We start from the raw sequence: 19269 nt of genomic DNA, 5'->3' as shown, positions 1-19269 counted from the left end.
ACAGTTTTAAATATTAAAAAATCTATTGTTTGTTATGAAATTCATTTGTATCTATCTTAAAAATTTCCCCAACTTTTTCTCAAGGAAGCATTACCTGCAAGTATCTTTCCAGAATGGGATTTATATGTATACAGATAACTAGCTTGCTTTTTCTTTCTTTCTTTCTTCCTTTTTTTCTTTCTTCCTTTCTTTCTTTCTCACTTAAGAGTGATAGAAAGCAGATTTGTCTGTTGTAGGAACCTATGCCTGAGAACTTGAAGGAAGATGACAGAAGAGTAGGGAACCCTAGTTTCATCTGGAATATCTAGCTGATAGCTATCAAATCATTCTGAACACCTAAGAAAAGAATTGCTGCAACTCTACAAATAGAAAAGCCACCACTTTGCAAGGTAAGAGGTGCTGAGAAGTGAGTCAGATGGGATAGATCAGAATATAAACCACAGGTGGAAGGAGCCTCCATAAGCCAGCTACTGGAAAGTGATATAGCAGCAGCGTGCAAAATCAGAACTTTTAGAAGCCTTCTCCAATGAGGGTTGTCCAGGCCTGAAAGGCGCTCAGGTAGCAAAGCAGGGTAGGATCCTAGGTGGGACAGTGTGGTCTTAGGATCCCAGAATCACAGAAAGAACAAGGGTGCCTGACTATGGCAGAATTCTCAAGCATCGGAGTCGGGAACCTGGCTGAAACCACAGAGCCCAGGAGTGAATTTTCACCTCCATGTTTCCATAAACAGAAACTGGCACAGTCAGGTGAAGGCTCGCGGAGACAGGGTGGACACAGAGTGTAGATAGAAACCAGGGAGACAGGAATGATTGACTACTTCTCCCTGAGGGTTCACTGAAGAGTAGGAGCCCTGATCTTTCAGCTCCAGGGCTGGAAAACAGGCACCACCATTATTATTTTCATCCTCTAAAGCAGCGAAGGAAGCCTTCAAGGAATAAAAGCCACATAGAGAAATCTGGAGCCACTTACACTAACTGGCTCCCTGGCAAAGGCAGTGCAATTCCACCAGGGCAAAGAAACCTGAGAATCAGGGCAATAGGACCCTACCCCAGAAGACCAGCAGGAACATTCGACTATTACCGAGTTTACTGATCACACAGAACCAAAAAGCTCCAGCTCTAGGGGAAAATAGTGGATAGAATTCAAGGTTTTTTCCATGATTCTTTAGTCTTTCAGTTTGAGATTTCTTTTTTTTTTCAACTACTTTCTTATTTTATTAACTCTCTTTTTGTCTTTTTTTTATTTCATTTTTACATTTACATTATACATTTTTTTCCAATTGTGTCTTCCTTTCATTGTATTTAATTTTATTTGTGTGTGTGTGTGTATATATATATATATATATATATATATATATATATATACATACATAAGCTTTCATTTCTTTACCATTTTGAGATCTAGTTTCTACTAACAGACCAAAATACACCTAACACCTGGTATATTACCCCTGTTCCATCCACCTGTTTGATTGTATTCTCTTTTTTTCTTTTTTGGTTTCTGATCTCTTCTGGTTTGTTTAGAATATATTTTGCTAGGGTTGTGGTTGATTTTTTTTTTTGTATTTTGTTTTCTCATTCTTCTAGTCTTCCCTGGACAAAATGATAAGATGGAAAAACCCCAGAAAAAAAAATTAAAAAAAGAAGGCAGTATTAACTGCCAGAGACCTAATAAATGTGGATATTAGTAAAATGTCAGAGTTAAAATTTAGAATAACATTTATAAAGATACTAGATGGGCTTCAATTAAACATAGAAAACAGAGAGGATCCTTTTCTGGAGAAATAAAAGAACTAAAATCTAATTAGATCAAAATACATTTTATTATTACTGAGATGCAATAAAAAATGGAGGCTCAAACTGCTGGGATAAATGAGGTAGAAGAGAGAATCTGTAACATAGAAAATGAAATGATGGAAAATAAACTGAGTGAAAGAGAGATTAACAACTACTAGATCATGAGAGGAGGATTTGAGAGATCAGCAATACCATTGAGTTAAACGATATTAGAATAACTGGGGTTCCAGAAAAAGAAGAAAGAGAGAGAGGGACAGGAGGTAAATCTGAGCAAATTATAGCTGAGAATTTTCCTAATATGAGGAAGGAAATAGTCATTCAAGTCCAGGAGACTCAGAGAACCCTCCTCAAAATCAATAAAAACTGGTGAACACCTCAACATATAAGTGAAACTTGCAAGTTTCAGAGACAAAGAGAAAATCCTGAAAACAGCTCTGAACAAAAGGTCCTTAACCCACAGAGGTGGAAAAATAAAGGCTGGCAGCAGACCTAACCACAGACAGTTGGCAGGCAAGAAAGGACTGGCGTGATATATTCAAAGTGCTAAATGAAGAAAATATGCAATCGAGAATATTTTATCCAGCAAGGCTGTCATTCACAATAGTAGGAGAGATAAAGAGGTTCCAGGACACACAGAAAAGAATTTGTGATCACTAAACCAGCCCTACAAGAAATATTAAAGGGGATTCTTTAAGCAAAAAGAGAGCCCAAAAGTTACTTAAACTAGAAAGGAAAAAAGACAATATACAGAAACAGTGATTTTAAAGGTAATACAATGACACTAAATTCATATTTTTCATTAGTTACTGTGAACGTAAATGGGCTAACTGTTCCAATCAAAAGACACAGGATATCAGAGTGGATATAAAAGCAAGACCCATCCATATGCTATCTAGGAGAGACTCATTTGAGATCCAAAGACACCTCCAGATTGAAAGTGAGGAAGTGGTGAACAATTTATCATGCTAATGGACATCAAAAGAAAGCAGAGATAGCAATTCTTATATTAGGCAAATTAGATTTCAAACCAAAGATTAACAAGAGATAAAAGGGACACTATATCATACTTAGAGGGTCTATCCAACAAGAATATCTGTTATAAATATATATTTTTAAAATTTTTATTTATTTATGATAGTCACACAGAGAGAGAGGCAGAGACATAGGCAGAGGGAGAAGCAGGCTCCATGTACCAGGAGCCCGACGTGGGATTCGATCCCGGGTCTCCAGGATCACACCCTGGGCCAAAGGCAGGCGCTAAACTGCTGCGCCACCCAGGGATCCCTGTTATAAATATTCATATTCCTAACTTGGGAGCAGCCAATTATATAAACCAATTAGAAGCAAAATTAAAGAAACATAGTAATAATAATACAATAATAGTCGGAGACTTTTATTAGTAAAGACACTCCACTTACAGCAATGGACAGATCATCTATGCAGAAGATGAACAAGGAAAAAAGGAATGTTCCTTTTGAATGACACACTGAACCAGATGGACTCCACACTGAATGACACACTGAACCAGATGGACTCCACAGATGTATTCAGAACATTCTATCCTAAAGCAACAGAATACACATTCTTCTTGAGTGCACATAGAATATTCTCCAGAATAGATCACATACTGGGTTACAAACCAGGTCTCTACTGGTACCAAAAGATTGACATCATTACCTGCATATTTTTAGACTACAGTGTTTTAAAACTTGAACTCAATAACAAAAGTAAATTGGGAAGGAACTCAAATGCTTGGAGGTTAAAGAGCATCCTATTAAAGAATGAATGAGTCAACTAGTAAATTAAAGACAAATTTTAAAAATTAATGGAAACAAATGAAAATGAAAACCAACTGTTCAAAACTTTGGGATGCAGCAAAGGTGGTCCAAAGAAAGAAATACAAGCCTTTATCAAGAAATAAGAAAAGTCTCAAATATACAACCTTACCATACACCTAAAGGAGCTACAGAGAGAACATCAAATAAAGCCTAAACCAAGTAGAAGTTGAGAATTTATAAAGATTAGGGCAGAACTCAATGAAATAAAAACCAAAAGAACAGAAGAACAGTTCAACAAAACTAGGAGCTGGTCCTTTGAAAGAATTGATAAAATCAGTAGACCTCTAGCCAGACTCATCAAAAAGAAAAGAAAAAAAGACTCAAATAAAATAGTGAATGAAAAGAGTAGATATCACAACCAACACCAAAGAAATAAAAACAATTATAAGAACATATTATGAGGGACACGTGGGTGGCTCAGTGGTTAAGCGCATCTGCCTTGGGCTCAGGGTGTGATCCTGGAGTACAGGATTGAGTCCCACATTAGGCTTCCTGCATGGAGCCTGTTTTTCCCTCTGCCTCTGCCTATGTCTCTGCCTCTCTGTGTCTCTCATGAATAAATAAATAAAATCTTTTTAAAAAGAACATATTATGAGAAACTATATGAGAAAAGTATATGCCAAAAAAATTAGGAAATCTGGAAGAAATTGATGCATTCCTAGAAAAATGTAAACTACCAAAATTGAAACAAGAAGAAATAGAAAACCTGAATAGACCCATAACTAGCAAGGAAATTGAAGCAGTAATAAAAATATCTCCTAACAAATGAGCTTTCAGGACCAGATGGCTTCCCAGGTGAATTCTATCAAACATTTAAAGAACTAATACTTATTCTTCTGAAACTGGTTCAAAAAATAGAAAACTTCCAAACTTTTCTATGAGGCCAGCATTACTTTGATCTCCAAATCAGACAAAAATCCCCCCAAAAAGAGAATTACAGACCAATATCCCTGATGGACATGGATGCAAAAATTCTCAACAAGGTACTAGCCAATAGAATACAACAGTACATTAAAATGATTATTCACCACGACCAAGTGGGATTTATTCCTGGGCTGCAAGTGTAATTCAACATCTGCAAATGAATGTAATACACTACATTAATAAAAGAAAGGGCAAAAACCATATGATTCTCTCAATAGATGCGGAAAAACCATTTGACAAATACAGCATCCTTTCTTGATTAAAACTCTCCACAGTGTAGGAATACAAGGAACATACTATCAATATCATAAAAGCTACATATGAAAAGCCCACAGCAAATAATCATTCTTAACAGGGAAAAACTTAAAGCTTTTCTTCAAAGCTAGGGAACATGGCTGGGATGTCCAGTCTCACCACTGTTGTTCAGCATAGTACTAGATGTCCTAGCCTCAGCATTCAGACAACAAAAAGAGAAAGAAAAAAAAGACATCCAAATCAGCAAAGAAGAAGTCAAACTCTCATTCTTCACAGATGACATGATATTCTATATGGAAAACCCAAAAGACTCCATCCCGAAATTGCTAGAACTCATATAGGAATTCAGCAACGTGGCAGGATAAAAAAAATCAATGCACAGAAATCAGTTGTATTTCTACACACTAACAATGAGACAGAAGAAGGAGAAATTAAGGAATCGATCCCATTTACAATTGCACCAAAAACTATAAGATATCTAGGAATAAACCTAGCCAAAGAAGTAAAGGATCTGTACTCTGAAAACTATAAGACACTAATGAAAGAAATTGAGGAAGACACAAAGAAACGGAAAATGTTCCATGGTCATGGATTGGAAGAACAAATGTTGTTAAAATGTCTATGCTTCCCAGAGCAATCCATACATTCAATGCAATCCCTATCAACATTTTTCACAGAGATGGAACAAATAATTCTAAAATTGATTATGGAACAAGACCCCAAATAGACAAAGGAAAATTGAAAGAGAAAACAAACGCTATCATTACAATTCCAGTCTTCAAGCTACATTAAAAAGTTGTAATCATCAAGACAGTAAGCTACTGGCACAAAAACAGACACAGAGATCAATGGAACAGAATAGAGAACCATAAAAGGACCCTCAACTCTATGATCAACTAATCTACTGTTGGAAATACACACTGCAGTCTGGGTGGAGTGGAAGTAAGGAAGGTGGGAGAGGGGATGGAACTGGTGGTTCACCTTAGGAGAAACTGTACAAAGTGCCTGTGAACCACAGACAAGAATTCTGGTGTATACTTATAGATGGCAAGTGCAGGAGCAAGTGTTCCAGGAAGACCACTCCAGAACAGTTGAGAAGAGGACTGAAGAGGAGGTGAGACTCAGGAAGGGAAATCAGCAACCCTTCAGCCAAGAAGCAGCTATCTGTGAGGGAGGGAACAGTCTGGCTGATCCAAAGGCATCAGGTGTGAACTCAATGTACGTGGCCAAATGGACAGGCCTAATAACTGACTACCTTTGGGAGACAGAATGGGAGGCTGAGTGGGAGGCAGTTAGATAGCTGTATGATGCCTGGGTCCCACAGGAAGTGGAGGCAGGGACGATGAATGTTCTGGGAGTAGATATCTGAGACCTGCAATCAGGCATATCCTTTCCAGAGTGCCAACGGGAATTCTAATACAGAAGCCACAGGATGCAGATGCACAAAAAGAAAAAAAAGAAAAAGAAAAAAAGAATTGCAAGTAACATTGTAGTTTACCCATCTCTACCTTCCCTCAGCTTTCTTAAGGGATGTTAGATAACAAGTGAGACAAACGAACTTTGGGGAGGTACACCATGATAAGGAAGGGTATGGGGGTTGTCAGATGCCTGTCCTGGTCGGTTCTCCACAAAAGCCAGATCAAACCAGATGAACCCAAGATGGCAGAAGCCATGACAAGAAATCTCTAACCATATTAGGAAGAAAAGGCAGGAAATTCTGCCTCCTACTCCAAGTAATGACTATTCCATCCCCTCGAAAGAGTCAAACGCCTGATACAGAATTGGTCCCAAGTTAAAAACTGCCCACTCATCCCTCTTGTGAGTGTACTCAATAAACTCTGCTTGCTTATGCTTTCTGGTCTCTCATCTGATTTTTTTCTGGTGAGAAGACCAAGGACTGAGGCCATTTCCCTTAAGGTGGTAACATTTGCTGGAGTGTTTTCTAGGTCCTCAGATTAAGTACCCTGCACTGAGACAGAGAAGGAGAGTAGAGATTTGTGGGGCCAACTAGGGAAATACATTTAGGCAATGATTCTCTGTCTTCTTATTTATTCTACCAAACTCACCTGGATAAAACTGACTTTGAGGCAGTTACATTCTGCCCCATCCACCCATAAGTACTTTTATTAGAGTGCTACAGGAAAAGGCTGACATCTCTAATCCCTGAATTGCTTATGCAGATTAGATTTTTCCCCCCTAGGAAAGCACCAGTCCATAAAATCACATTAGCATTACTTATGGTAATGACTAGTGCAAGGAACCCTGCTTCCAGGCTTAGAGTATAAAAAATCAGGCCTCCAGGATCCAGGAGGCCCTTCTGTGGACACACTGACTAAGTCCTGATCCTGTGTTCCTCTAAGACCATTTGCCAGTGTACAACACCCCTAAATTTAGTATCTCTAAATATCTTTAGTATCACTTCTAAATTTAGTTTCTTCCAACAATGTCACTATTGTGTCTTTATTTTTTCTTTCTAATAAGGAATATCTGGAATATCATATTTATCCTGTCTTTGCAGCTCCTCTCTTACCCGTGGACCAGACATTCTGCTATTACCACATAACTAAACTGCCTTACTCATCAGGATTTGGATCAACAGTAGATTTTTTTTTTAATGGAGCAGTCTATATCTCATCAGTGCTCTCTGACACTTTTCACGTAGTGCTCTACACTTGAAGTGACATCCTTGCTGGCTGTTGAGTGGAGTCATCTTCCCCATACAGTTGTTTTCTAGGATTTGCTAAGGATTAATTCTTTCCTTTTAGCTGTATCTTGTCAGAGATCAAGAATGAACAAAGGGGGATCCCTGGGTGGCGCAGCGGTTTGGCGCCTGCCTTTGGCCCAGGGCGCGATCCTGGAGACCCAGGATCAAATCCCACGTCGGGCTCCCATTGCATGGAGCCTGCTTCTCCCTCTGCCTGTGTCTCTGCCTCTCTCTCTCTCTCTTTCTGTGACTATCATAAATAAATTAAAAAAAAAAAAGAATGAACAAAGATGAACATCAAGGAATAAGAGATAGACCCTATATGGCTTTTTCTGGCATTCAATTCCATTCACTAGGCCAAATTCCCTGACACTGTTGTGACAAGATATTTTCATAGGTGGAAAGCAAGCACTGTAATATGTGCTACTGCAACACATAGCTGGTGATATCTGCTTGGAGCTAGAATGTAGTGAACCCTCCTGTTAATTTGTGACACACGCTAATCCTTCATTTGCACCCTGGGTAGCTGGCTTGTTCAGGCACACCTAGTAGGCTTTGGTCCTCTGCATTCCAGAGAATACATTCTCATTAGAAAGGACAGTTTCCACCCAGACACCTGCACCCTGATGTTTCTAGCAGCAATGGCCACAATAGCCAAACTGTGGAAGGAGCCTCGGTGTCCATCGAAAGATGAATGGATAAAGAAGATGTGGTCTATGTACACAATGGAATATTCCTCAGCCATTAGAAACGACAAATACCCACCATTTGCTTCAACGTGGATGGAACTGGAGGGTATTATGCTGAGTGAAGTAAGTCAATCGGAGAAGGACAAACATTGTATGTTCTCATTCATTTGGGGAATATAAATAATAGTGAAAGGGAATAAAAGGAAAAGGAGAAAAATGAGTGGGAAATATCAGAAAGGGAGACAGAACATAAGAGACTCCTAACTCTGGGAAACGAACTAGGGGTGATGGAAGGGGAGGTGGGCAGGAGGTGGGGGTGACTGTCTGACGGGCACTGATGGGGGCGCTTGATGGGATGAGCACTGGGTGTTATTCCATATGTTGGCAAATTGAATATCAATAAAAAATAAATTTTAAAAAAAAGAAAGGATAGTTTCCTCTGATTTAGTGGAACAAGTACCATGCGCTCCAGTCCCAGCTTCTCATTCGCTTCCCATTTAATAACCAGTAATAATAACCATGATTATTTTTTAAGGTTTTCTCTTGTATCATTTGTCCCTTATTTTTTTTTTAAAGATTTTATTTATTTATTCGAGAGATAGAGAGAGAGGCAGAGACACAGGCAGAGGGAGAAGCAGGCTCCACGCAGGGAGCCTGACACAGGACTCGATCCTGGGACTCCAGGATCACGCCCTGGGCCAAAGGCAGGCGCTAAACCGCTGAGCCACCCAGGGATCCCCAATAACTATGATTATTATTATCTGTTGGGCCCTTATTAGGACCAGATCCATGTGAAATGTCTTACAGTTACCTATCTAGTCCCTGAAAATGTGCTGGGGAGTCATTGTCTAACAATGGATGTAGTTCCCATTTCTAAAATTTCCTTAAACCACTTGCCATCTGCCTATCCAAACATAATGATTGCTGCTGTGATATCCCCTGGCTCTCTGATCCTTCTCTGGATCTATACTCCAGTTGGTGGGACCACTAATTACTCTTTCTTCAACTCTGTCCCAGCACACTCTACCTGACATAGCCCTCCAAACATGGACATTGTGGTTGTAAGAATCTATCTACCTCTAGCTTATAATTATAATGAATTTTGAATTTAATTTCATTTATATTAACAAATTTAAATGGAATGTAATTTATATTTAAACATAATTCTCAATATAGTATATATTATATAAACTTTTTAATAAATTTGATTATAATGAAATCCTTTCAAAACAAAGGTGATACATACTCAAAAGTCACCTTTTTCTTATGATTTTACTGCATCTATTTTCAATGCTCTTGAGATTATTGATATGTACTATACCTACATAGTGGAAATACACATAACGGTGTTCTTGTACATATGTCTTCCCAACTCTGGGTTCAGTAACATCACATTAATAGTTTAATCATCCTTGGGATTATTTGAAGCAGTGAAATAGACAAATTGTACAAAATCAAGTCTTGGTTTATTTTACTTACCATTTACACCAGGGTTCACCAAACTATAACAGTGGTTCAAATCCATCCTGCAAAATAAGAATGAGTTTTACATTTTCAAAGGGTAAACTAAAAACAGAACACGCTACACGGACCTTATATGTCTCTGTGTGTACAGTATATATATATATATATATATATATATATATATATATATATATCCCTGGTTCTTTACGGAAAGTTTGCTCACTCACCATCTAGAACAAGGTTTGACACACATTGGATATTGACCAAATCCAACTGTTTTTATAAATAAAGTTTAATTGAAACACAGCCAGGTCATTTAATTATGTATTGTCTATGGTTTCTTTCAATACCAGAGCAATAAGGCAGAGCTAAGTAGTTGCAACAGAGACTGTCTGACCTGAAAAGCCTAAAATATTATGCTGTGACACTTTAAAGTAAAAGTTTGCTGACCCTTCTCTAGACCAAAAAAAAAAAAAAAGTAATGGAAGTAATGGAGAAAGGTTAATAATGTAGATTAAGTTTCAAAATATGTTGTGTCTGTAGCTGTTCCATTGCAAATACCTCACAAATTTAGAAAACATTCCCCCATTATTAAAAAAAACCATTATCTGAATCAGCAGATAATACTCACACAGATCATTGACAAATGAGTGAAGTTCCAATGGGTTTCCATTGTTTTACTTAATATAAACAAAATAACCAACACCATGTGGGAACATTTGCTTGTCAGTTGCAAAGGTTGGCTGTGGATATGAGTTTAACAAAAACCAATAATGTATTCTGTGCAAATCAATTTGCTGTATGGAATTTATAGTATTTGCTATATGGAATATATATACTATTTATTGTATATTTAATTGTGAGTCACTGTGTGTGTATAATAATTGTGTGCCAACTTTGTATCAGCAAGATATATGATAAAATACGTACACAAGGTGTATTTGTGGTTGTGCATGCACACATGCACATGCATAGCTGGGCTCCTCTCAAAATGACATGTGAAGAAATGAGAGGTTTCTTCAGGAAGAATACACACAAAGTCAGAGCTGCAAATATCCCAAGTACACCTACTAACAAGACCTCCACCTTTAAAAGGGGAGTAATAGTTACTTAAATGTTTTCTTTTGTATGCATCTGTACAAAATAATATAGAAAAATGCTATTTACACTTTATTCTATTTCCCCTAGAGGTAACACCTTGCAAAATTGTAGTTCAATATCAACTAGAATGTGCAAACATTGATATAGTCAAGATGTAGAGCCTTTCTGATCCCCTTTTATAACTACATCCATTTACCTCTGATCCCCATTCCCTGCTTTAACCCCTGGCAACCACTAATTCTACATTTCTAATGTTCAGTGTTTTCATTTCAAGAACAGTTCTATAAACAGAATCTACAATGTGTAACCTTTAGGGGCTGGCTTTTATGACTTGGTAGGATTCTCTGGATATTCATCAAGGTTGTTGCATGCATAAGTAGTTTATTCTTTTTTATTATTAGACAGCATTCCACAGTTTGCTTAACCACCCACCCATTAAAGGACCCCTGGGTTGTTTTGTGGCTATTATGAATAAGGTAGCTTTGAACATTTCTGTACATGTTTTTTGTGTGAACATAAAAGTTTTCATTTGTCTGGATGGATGGACAAAAAGTGTAATTGTAGGTCATGTGGTGGTTGCCTGGTTGGTTTTACTAAGAAAATGCCAAACTGTTTTCCAGAATAGCTGTGCTATTGTACATTCTCACTAGTAGTATATGAGAGATCCAGCACTCTTGGCAGCATTGAATGCAGACACAATTTATTAATTTATTTCATTTTAGGCATTCTGGTAAGTGCATAAATATAATATCATTTGTGGCTTTCATATGCATATTCCTATAAATATTGATATTTAATCATATTTGACATTTGTATGCAATTTTTGGTAAAATGTTTCCTCATGCCATTTAAGCATATTCTAAATGGACTGGTTTATTTTGCTATGTGTTTTGTTTTTATGGCAGGGGTATGAGAGTTTTTACATGTTAAAGATGTTAGTCCTTTGTCAGATATATGGTTGCAAATATTTTCTGTGAGTTTAAGGCTTGTCTTTTCATTTTCTTCAGAGTTTTTCCTCAAGGAAAATGTTATAAATTTTGATGATATCACATTTACCAAATTCTGCTTGTTTTCCATGTTTTTGATGTTGTTTTGGGAAGTCTTTGTCCTTGACATCCTTCTATTTGCTTTTGGTACAATGTTTAGAGTTTTATAGTTTACATTTCAATTTTGATCCATTTTGAGTTAATTCTCACAGGTATGATTGGTAATATTTTGCTGATGATTTTTGCATGTAAAATAGGAGAGACATTTTGTAGTTATCTTTTTTGTAATCTTTGTCTGGTTTTGTTATCAGGGTAATGTCGGCTTCATGAAATGAATGGAAAATTGTTCCCTTCAGTTTCCTGGAAAGGATAGTAATAAAATTAGTGTAAATCTTTTAAATATTTGGTAATATTTGATAATGAAACCACCTGGGCCTGGAGATTTCTTTTGTGGGGGAAACTTTAAATTACAAATTCAATTTCTTTAATGATTAAAATACTACCAAAGATCTCTACTTCATCTTGTTTGATTATTTTGTCTACTTCCTCTAAGTTGTTAAATTTATGACTGGAACGTTGTTCACAGTATTACTAATTACCTTCTTCTGGACTGAGGGGTTTATTGTGATATCTCCCATGTCCTTTATTTCATTCCCAATATTGGCGAATTGTATCTTCCATTTTTTTAAACTTTTATCAGCCCACTTTTTTAACTTTTGTCAACCTTGTTAGTTTTATCAACTTTTAATGATTTTTTTAAGAAGAACTAACTTGATTTATTGATAGTCTTTTAGTCTATCACTTTGTACAGTTTTCCTAGTGGTTGTTTAAGGTAGTACAATTTTTCACATAACTGAGAGACCTGGTATTGAGGTCTTTCTACTTCAAGTGAACTGTGGAAAATTTACTTCTTGCAAAGTCTCTTTACCCTTTTCAGTTACCAAAATAGAATCTTTGGGTATTTCCTCTTCATATATTGAATGCCATATGGTTTTATGAGTTTGCTTCAACCATCAAATATAATTTAATGAAGTTATGATAGAGATAGTCTACTATATTTATCCCACATTAATCCATATCAAAGTTATTTCTGAAGTTCCCAGGGGCTTTCTGTTTGCACTTTCTTTTTGTTTAAAGAACTTCTAGCAGTTCTTTATGGTCAGTTATGCTAACATCTTATTCTCCTAGTTTTCTTCAATTAAGAATCTGTTTATTTTCCATTTGTTACTGCAAGATAGTTTTGGATTTTGTGATTGACAATTATTTCCTTCAATATCTGAAAAAAGTCCCATTTCCTACTGGTCTCCACTGTATCAGGTGAGAAATCCACTGTTATTCAAATTGGCATCTCCCTGTAAGGAATGTGTCTTTCCATTCTTGGTACTCTCAAGATTTTGTCTTTGGCTTTAGATTGTCCAAGTTTAATTATGATGTCTTTTGGACTTGATTTCTTTGAGTATATCTTTTTTGGCAGTGTGTTCAGCTTCTTGAATCTATATAGGTTGTCTTTTTTCAAATTGGAAATTTTCTATTACTCTTTTTAATACTTTTTGAGCCTCAATCTTTCCTCTCCATCTTGAAATCCAATGATACAGATAGATGTTGGGTATTTTGATATTCTTTCCCAGGCCTCAGAGATTCTGTTCAATTTTTATCAGTCTTTTTTCTTCATGTTGTCTAGCTTAGGAAAATTCTAATGAACTATCCTCAAGTTTGCTAATTTTATCCTCTCTCATCTCCATTCTACCACTGAACCCACTCCCTTAAGGCTTTTTGTAGGTTTGTTTGCTTATTCATTTTAAGAGTGAGAGGTTATTTAATTTCTGAATATATAATTTATATTAGTTTATTTTTATAACTTTTTATTTGTGTGCTCAGATTTTCTAATTCTTCATTTGTTTCAAGGAAATTCATAAATGCATGTTCAAGCAACTTTATGGTGGCTGCTTTAAAACATTTTTCAGGTAATTCAAACCTCTAATTCATCTTTGTATTTGTCTGTGAATGATTTTTCTGACTCTTAGTAGGAATAATTTATGGTTATGGCTGGCCATTTTGGATATTTTGTTATGAAGCTCTGGATTCTATTTACTTTTTTTGTTGTTGTTCAGTTGGCAGGCCTGTTGCTGTTGAATGAGGTCTACATGGTTGTATATTCTTAGCTGCCCACTAGGTCCTGTGACATGTGGGGCATGAGCGGGGAGAGTGGAGCCTAATTAGCAGACCCATCTCATATCTCCTTTTCAAGTCTCATCGCTGCTGGGTTGGAGAGGCATTTCTGCTCACTGATGGACCTCACTGACATTGTCATTGTCATAGAATATACAATAGAGAACAATCAGAACTCTGCATACTCCAGTTGTGTAGGAAGTGAAGAATCACCACTCAGCCTCACCAGCATTTTCCCTGCATGGGAATCAGATCATGGCCACCTGCTTTTGCCAGAAGAGGGATGAAAGATCAGCTCCCTGTTTAGCCTCACTGGCAATATCCAGAATAAAAATTGGAGTGTGACACCTGCTTCCAGGGGTGGTAGGGAGGTGATATGGAAGATCAACTTTCTACTCATCCCTAATGAATCTGCCAGGGCTGAAGATTATGGTTGTCCTATTTGTGTCTGAAATAAAGTAAATATTTTCAAAAAGATTTACTGTTGCTTGACCATCTTTTCTTCTTCTTTGGTGAATGAAACAAACTTTTTTGAGTTACATTTTTTTTTTCTGTGCCTGTTGGTGGTTCTAGATCTGAGGCTTCTTCAGTGCTCTATCTGTGATGGAGGCAATAAGAGGACCCAGGTAACACATCACTATTTTGTCCCTCAGATTCTAAGGGAAGTATAAAAGCAGGCTATTTTCTTATTTCTACATTTCAGACTCTCCATGCTGGATTATTCTGTTATGTCTAAGGTTTTGTTTTTGTTTTTTAGGTTATAAAAGAGAGTAACTTAGAGCAATAAATGACTTTATAATGGCATAACCAGAAGACCATGAGATGTAATTTTTAAAAAGTAATCTCTACACACAACATGGGGCTTGAACTCATAACCCCAAGATCATGCTCTTCTGACTGAGTGAGCCATGTAATGTAATTTTTAAAAGCAACATTTTTACTCTCCGGTGACTATGTTTCTCACACAGTTCCATAGATAATGCCTAAGGAATTGTTGTTTTCCTAAACATTCTATCAAAATTTGGAACTATACCAACAACACAGCACAACAAAAAAAGAGAAGAGATGCATTTTCTCTTCAACCTTTCCAACGACAGAGAATAAATAAAGCTTCACCCAGGCACTGGATTTTCCCAGTAAAATCAGAGTTTGGGGGAACATGTATCTCCTCTAAAACATCAAGACGTTCCTAAAACAGAAGTTGAAAGCTGGAGGTCTTGGTTAATCATGACTACTTATCTTCAATGGTTGCTCAAGACTGGGGAATTTTATATTATGTAATTTTCTAAAGTTATCATATTTTAATATTCAATATCTTTCATTAAATGTAATACTTGTGATACTACTTTCTTCATAACTCAGCATATGTGGCACAGATCCAATTTCCCAGCTATATCACAGTAATTAGTTGAAATTAAGTTTTTGACTAGCACTTCAAAGTGACATTTTTTGAATTCCTAGTGAAACACAATACAGTAAAACATACTTATGTAGAGTTTGTGAAAGATATTTTCATTTATCTGACTTCATAACTCCCAAATGCTGGGTCATTTCATTGTGGTAATATAGTCTTCTGGTGTCATGTATTCCCCGATGGTTTACATGGACTACTTAAAATATTATGTTTTATAATCTCCAGTTCTAAACATATCTCCCCACTAAATTACTACCCAAATTCTCTGTTCTTATGAGGCTCATATCACTGCAACTTTCCACACATAATTAATATGATAAAATACATTTTTTCAAAAGAAAAATGATCACATCAATATTTTAAAAATATATTTTATTTATTTATTAATGAGATACACACACACACACACACAGAGAGGCAGAGACACAAGCAGAGGGAGAAGCAGTCTCCATGCAGGAAGAGCCACGTGGGACTCTATCTTGGGTCTCCAGGATCAGGCCCTGGGCTGAAGGTGGCACTAAATCGCTGAGCCACTTGGGCTGCCCTCACATCAATATTTCTAATCCCACATGCTCTCCTAGAACCTTGTCACCATCTATCATTTTCTTTCCATCTTGAACCAGCAGATTGTGACCACCTTGATGAATAGAACATAACAGAAGTGATACCACATAACTTCCAAGGCTAGGTCATAAAAGTCGGTATGGTTTACCCTTGGCTCTCCCAGGATGCCTTCTTTAGGAACTCAATCCTCATGTGGTGAGAAGGCACAGATTATATGGAAAAACAATGAATAGGAATTCTGGGAAGCAGCACCAGCTGAAGTTTTAGCCTACCTACAGTATTAATCATTAGACATATGAGTAAATGAGTCTTAAGATGATTCCAGTCCCTAGGTGTTAATTCTTTCAACTGAGATCCTAGATATCATGAAACAGAAGCAAGTCATTGCTGATATGCTGTCTGAAATCCTGACCCAGAAAATTTGAGAACATGATAAATGGTTGTTATACCACTAAATTTTGGGGTAATTGATTAGGCATACATGGGAATTCTATCATTGCAGGATCATCATTTTCTAAAATATGTTTTAAAGAAATACCTAGATTCTACCTTGGTTTTCAGTGATGAACTAGCATCTCAATAGCATATAATATTAATCTCCACAAACTAGATATATTATTTGAAGCATGTTTCAAAGTGTCCCAAAGATTTTGAAACATGGAAACTTTTCCTCCACATCTTATCTTAATAGTAAATATAATATAAATATATTTAAGTATATTATACTAATAAATTTACTTAATAAAATATACTTTGGGAAACTCTTGAAAATAGCTGTAGTCCAGCCTCTCACTCTCCTCTCTTCCATAGAGAAGAAACTCCAGTCAAGGACAAAATGGAGTGCTCAGAGACAACTTGCAGTAGATCTTTTTGTGAGAGAATTTTAATTCATTGTAAATTGCCCTAGACTGAGGCATACTGGCTTTCAACCTTGTTTTTAACTACTGTGTTTTTTACTTGTTTCCATCTTCATGTTTTCAGCATCCTCCTCCTTGGGATTTGTCCCTATACTTTGATTTCAAGTGAGAGCTATAGAGAGGAGGGTGAAGCAGGAAGAGGCTTAGAGGAACATACAAAGAACATATTTTCATGAAATGACATGAACCATATATTCCTTCTCAGAAATATCTTTGTGTGTGTGTTCAGGGGTGGAGTCAATGGAAAGATGGAATAAATGGGAGAAGAGGAAGATGAGATGATTGCTGTTTTTCCAGATTTGGCCTGATAGTAGAAGAATCAGAGGTCCTCCTCTACAGCAACTGTTTTCCATGATGACAACCACCATACTTGGTCCTTTTTCCCATTTCTTTCCTCTAATATTTTTCACTCATCAGCATCTGTCATAAAACATTCACAAAACCCTAATTTCTAGAGGGTCCTGGGCATAGATGGATAAGTAAAACTCAGTTCCCATATTTGTTGTTGATGAAGAAGATGTGATGGGGTGTGATAGATCATTTACAGAAATGATCTCAATTACCACTTCTTTGCAATATAATTTGCATCGCCCCCACCCTTTGTGTCTGATGGGTCATGAGTTTTGACCAAAGCACTGTAGCAGAAGTAGCACCATGGCATTACTAAAGCAACACTTCAAGAGGTCTCACAAGCTTTTGTTCTTGCTGTTGGAAGTCTGTCAGTTGACATAGTAATAAATCTGGGCTAGCAGTCTGAATCGGAGGCATGTGGCCCAGTTCTTCTGTCCCCTACCCAACAGCTATGCAAGTAAGCCCATCTTTAATTTGCCAGACCCCAGGGTGCACACAAACTGACTGCAGACACATGAGTGAGCCCAGCTAAGGTCAGCCAAGCCTACTTCAGCTCAGTAGAATGACACAGCTGACTCTTAAGATTCATGATCGATAATAAATGGTTGTTGTTTTAAGCCACTAAGTTTTGAGGTGATTTTTTTAAGCAGCAAAAGCTAACTGATCCAGGGAGTTAGAAGTGTAAACAAATCAGATAAATGAAGTTTTAGAGGTAAGCCCAGGATTCTTGAGTAGTACAAGGGAGAGTGACTAATCAGTCCCATGGGAATTAAGAATTAAGTAGGCAGTGAGGATATTATCAGTAGGGTGAAAGTAGGAACAAGAACACACAGGTAAGCAAGAAATGTCAAATGTATATAAAAATTGCAAGCAATACAGAGCTTTAAATATGCTGAGTTGTCAGGAAATAGGTTGGAAAGGAAAGCAGAATCTCATCTTTCTAAGCAGTTTACACTTCTAGTCCAGTCACCTTTCAAAACCCAAATTTGTTTCCCATATCTGAGGTTGTCGTACTGCTCTTTATCCATAGCTGGTCCTTACCTTTCAGGTTTTTCTGTAATATTCTTTGTCTTTATCTTTCATTCGGCACTCTCTTAGCCCAAGGGAAATATTTAGTGCCCATATTTGTAAATATGTCAGCTTTGAGACAACTTTCTTGTTCAAAGATTCCAGATTTGTTTTGGTCTAATATTTCTGTTTCATGTCTGTAATAATATCAGTTAATGAAAAAGACAATAAATCACTTCAACAAACATTTGTTCATCATCAGTTATTTCTAAGTGTGTTCTCTTTTTTCCACTCACATAAAATGGGATAAGTTAAATAAGAAGATCAGTGCCTGGGCCATTTCAGTCTGGAGCTTTAGCTGCTTATCTGAATGAGGCTGAGTGTCAAAAAGAAACTGAAACAGTCATACATACCAGGAACAGAGAAGCCATATACCTATAGAGACCAACCTATAGCACCAACAGTCCTGGGTTTGGATTCCGGTTCTGTCACCTGCTGTTACTCTAACCTTGGAAAAATTTATTGGTACTCATAAACCTTATGAAATAGGAATATTATTGGTTTTGTTCAATTTTATTTTAAATAGCCATACATGACTAGTGCCACTATATTGGACAACACAATTATAGAGTCTTATTGTCCTGGATTCAAATACAATCTATCTAACTTAGTAACTCTGCGACTTTGGAAAATTCACTCAACCTTGCTGAGTCTTGGTTTCCCAATCTGTAAAATCATGAGAAAAATATTTAAAGAATTATCAGAAGGCTACAGTGAGGTATATGAATTTAGTAGTTGATACACAAGGAACATTCAATAAATTTGAGTCATTATCTTATTGATGATTTCAAACATCATAATTTTATAAGTACATTGGTAATGTCATTGACCTCCAAGAAGAATCAGTGACAAAAGTAAAACAAGTTTTATTTATCAGTTCTGTGTTATGGATGAGGTGCAGGAAACTAAAGGCCTTACCTAAAGGGCAGAGGTACACGTCTATCGAGCAATGCTCAAACATTCGCTTTCTGGGTGCTAGGTATCTTTGTGACAATGAGCTAAGTACAGTCAGGGTTACAAAACACACAT

This window comes from Canis lupus, chromosome 20 (genome assembly GCF_048164855.1).
Source record: "Canis lupus baileyi chromosome 20, mCanLup2.hap1, whole genome shotgun sequence".
Classification (NCBI taxonomy): domain Eukaryota; kingdom Metazoa; phylum Chordata; class Mammalia; order Carnivora; family Canidae; genus Canis; species Canis lupus.
The sequence above is the reverse complement of the archived record's forward strand: the minus strand, read 5'-3'. Positions refer to the sequence as shown.